The sequence below is a fragment of the Lipotes vexillifer genome, unplaced genomic scaffold (genome assembly GCF_000442215.2).
Source record: "Lipotes vexillifer unplaced genomic scaffold, Lipotes_vexillifer_v1.1 scaffold253, whole genome shotgun sequence".
NCBI classification, from domain to species: domain Eukaryota; kingdom Metazoa; phylum Chordata; class Mammalia; order Artiodactyla; family Lipotidae; genus Lipotes; species Lipotes vexillifer.
In genome coordinates this window covers 3612463-3616495 of record NW_006780322.1, presented here as the reverse complement: position 1 = coordinate 3616495, position 4033 = coordinate 3612463, and the positions used below count along the sequence as shown (strand labels likewise).

Below are 4033 nucleotides of genomic sequence, written 5' to 3'. Positions count from 1 at the left end.
TCCGCAGCCTGTGCTCCACAGTGGGAGAGGCCACAACAGTGAGAGGCCCGCATACCGCCAAAAAAAAATTTCCTATTTAGGGAGCTCCCTAGTGGCCTAGTGGTTAGGATTCCGGGCTTTCGTTGCTGTGGCCCAGGTTCAATCCCTGGTCGGGGAACTGAGATCCCACAAGCCACATGGCCAAAAAAAAAAATCCTATTTTAATGTATGTAATTTTGGAAGTCATTTCAGGTCCACTCTTGTAGAGAACAAGGAGGATGGACATATAAGAGCACTGCCTGTGTATAATGAAAAATGTTCTGGTGTTTTCTTTTGCAAGCGGGGGGAAGTGAGGTTGACTAAGCAAGGGTGAGGTTATGAGGGTCAAGAGTGAGGGGAGGGAAGGTGAGTGTGTTTTCCTCTAAGTAGCGGAAATAAACTTGCCAAAGTATAGAGTGGAGCTGCCTCAGGGCGGAAGGTAACCACACCTTGTCTAGAGGAACTGGGGCTCCTCCAGGGATTTCCACAGAGGCAGCGGCAAAGTCGACGTGGGTCTGAGTCACCTGTCAGAAGCAGAAGGAACACCTCCCTTTCTTCCCAACTCAAGAAAGTTCCTTGGATTGAAAGTAAATGAGAATAACTTTCTTACAGGACTAGCGTGGAATCTGCTCTAGCGCATATTTTTAAAAAGTAAATCACCTGCAAGTTTCAGTATTTTATTAACAAATCACTCGTGGCCACACCAAGGTTAAATGAGTGGATGTGGGTTGACCAGCAAGACAGCGACAGGTGGCGTGAACGGAGCACTGTCCTCAGCCCTGACCCATTCAAAAGGACCCCGGGAACTTGGAGTCAGGTGTGGCAGGCATGTTCTCCACATCTGGGATGACCCCCAGGTAGCAAGCTAGCACCCAGACCGCCTGACAGAATCAGGATCCAAATGTTCTTGACAGGCTGAAGTGAGGGGCGTCTTGGACAGATGCATTTTAAGAGAGAGAGTACAGACTCCAGTACTCGGCCATGGATGCACCTGTCACAGAGGGGCTGTTGCCAGGCAGGTTCAATGCCAAGTCTCCAGAGTGAAGGGGCCACCACAGAGCAAAGGCCCTAGGTTATATGAAGAGGCCCGTAGGATAAAGCAGAGCAAGGAGGGGCCCTGGGATGGGGGCTCAGGGCCCCAGACAGCACTGGGCCCAGCAAAGCTTCCTCCCTGGCTCTGCTGCCCTCACCCCACCCCAGGCTCTCCCCAAACCCCCATCCATGACCCTTTTAAAACAGACATCAGATCTCAGCATTCCTCGCTGGCCCAAACCCTCCTGTGGATCTCCATCAAGCTCAGCAGCACGTCTGTGTCTCGTCAGTGGTGGGTCCCCACCTGATCTGGCCCTGGCCACCCTGCCCGAGCTCAGGTCCTAGCACCCTACCCCTCACTCACTCTGCTCCACCCGCCCTGGCCTGTGGGCTGGGCCTCTGCACTCGCTACTCCTGCCTGGAATGCCATCCCGGCCACCTCCCTTCACTCAGGTCTCTGCGCAAACATCACCTTATCCACGAGGCCTCCCTGACCCTCTCAGCATAAAATTGCACATCCCCCATCACTTCAATCCACTATCTCCCTCACCCTGCTTCATTTCTCTTTATCACCACAGGACAAATCATCTTTTTGTCTGTTCGGTATTCAAATGCAGCTGTGCAAGAGCAGAGGCTGAACTCTCCATTGCGGCTCTGCCCCAGCACCAAGGCCAGTGTCTGGCATGCAGTGGGCGCTCAGTGACCCACATGTATGGTTGGATGGATAGAAGCACGGATGGATGGATGGATGGGTGAGTAAATGAACAAGAGACAAACTTCTGGCTCAGAGCTGAGGCAGACAACAGAGGGAGTGAGGTTTCTACTACATCAGAGTCGTATGAAGGCAGCATAATGAGGGTCACGGAAAATGCCTGAGCTTTAGAATAATCCAGATGACTTGGTCAGAAACAAAAGAAATCTGAAAGAAAACAATTTGGTTGAGAACAAGGTGAGAGGAAAACGATTCAGCCCGAAGGACAATTTGGTCTAAAAAAATATACTCCACCTTACTTTTCAAACACTGGAATTTTGATGGAGCACGCAAGTGGAGTGCATCCTTCTGTGCCTTTTCAAGTATTTTGCTTAAATTTCAGAATAGTTTTACTCTCTGCTTTAAATTGCTAGTTAATATTTTAGCTATTTCTTTTCATTCTGTTCATTTAAAAAAATTTATTGTGCAGCCTAGGGCGGCCGGCCCGGAACCACCTGCTGAAATCTCTTCTCTCTAGGAATGGTGGAGCTGGAGAGAGGCTCCTTTAACCCTCCTGCAGGATGAACCCCCTGCCAGAAGACATGGAGAACGCTGTCATGCGGAGTCAGAGCTCGCACGCTTCCCTGCACGACGTCCATTCCATCAACCCCACGCAACTCATGGCCAGGATTGAGTCCTATGAAAAGAAAGGCATATCTGACGTCAGGAGGACTTCCTGTTTGTTTGTCACCTTTGACCTCTTATTTGTAACGTTACTGTGGATAATAGAGTTAAATGTGAACGGAGGTATTGAGAACATGTTAGAGAAAGAGGTGGTGCAGTATGACTACTTCTCTTCTTATTTCGATATAGTTCTTTTGGCAGTTTTTCGATTTAAAGTGTTAATACTTGCATATGCCGCGTGCAGACTGCACCATTGGTGGGCCACAGCGTTGATGACAGCAGTGACCAGTGCCCTTTTACTAGCAAAAGTGATCCTCTCAAAGCTCTTCTGTCAAGGGGCTTTTGGCTACGTGCTGCCCATCATTTCCTTCATCCTTGCCTGGATCGAGACGTGGTTCCTGGATTTCAAGGTGTTACCTCAAGAGGCAGAAGAAGAAAACACTCCTGATGGCTCAGGATGCCTCGGAGAGGGCGGCACGGATACCTGGTGGTCTTTCCGGTGGTCAGTTTCATTCTCCTCCTGGATCCGAAGCAGGGTCTGAAAATGAAGCTGAAGAAAAGCGGGACAGTGAAAAACCACTTTTAGAACTATGAGTAAGACTTTTGTTAAATGTGAAAAACCTTCACTGAAAGTCACCAGAGGGAAAAAAGGACTGGAACCGGGGGTCTCCCTATTGAAGGCTGAAATGGTGACATCCACTGCTGACGTCACTGGACGGCTAATAAAAAATGTGTTGATTGTAATACCTCACACACATGGTACCATCTCCACATACATTTAGTCACCTGCCTGTGGCTGGTAAGATAATGTCACGATCCATCCTGTATTCGGTGAGACTGAGTCTGATCTGTCAATGAGTAGTTGCAGAAAGCCTTGTGCTGTGTTCCTGATCAAAGGACTTCTTAATATATTGGAATAACACTTTTTTAGTATGCAAAATATCTATTTTGACTTGCAGAATGGAATTTTTTTGTTTCATGTCTCGGATTTCTTTTGTCTTTCTTTTTTAACTTCCTACATTTCCCTTGTGTTTTTTTTAACTCACGCACATGCACTATTTGTACAATTTTAAAAGGTGATAAAATCCAACATATCAAAATGAAAAAAAAATTTATTGTGAAATGTCACTCATACAAAGTACATAAAACATAAATGTGCTGCATAGTGAATTATTATAAACACCGCCCAGTCAAGAACCAGGATGCTGCCAGCCCCCAGGCACCCCTAAATGCCCTTCCTGACACAGAACTCTCATAACCCAAAGGGACAGGACAACCCTGCTTCTGCCCTAATCACATTCTTTCTTGTCCTTATAATTTTGCCTCCTGAGGAGACATCTGTACCCACTGTAGTTTAGTTTTACTTGTTGGTTTTAGAATATTTTATAAATGGAATCACAGCATACATGTCTGTACCTGGCTTATTTCACTCAACAGTATGGCTGTGAGGTTTGTGTGTCGTGTGGTTGCAGTACGTTCCTTTTCATTACTCTATTGTGCAGTTTGTAACAGCAAAATGTTGGAAATAATCAGAAGCTACAAAAATAGGGAATTGGGGGCTTCCCTGGTGGCGCAGTGGTTGAGAGTCCGCCTGCCGATGCAGGGGAC

General features: G+C 47.3%; 1 pseudogene; it reads left to right on the top strand.

Moving 5' to 3' along the window:
• The first annotated feature begins 2322 nt into the window (after positions 1-2322).
• On the top strand, positions 2323-3019 carry LOC103070450 (MLN64 N-terminal domain homolog pseudogene; annotated as a pseudogene).
• Positions 3020-4033: the final 1014 nt, after the last annotated feature.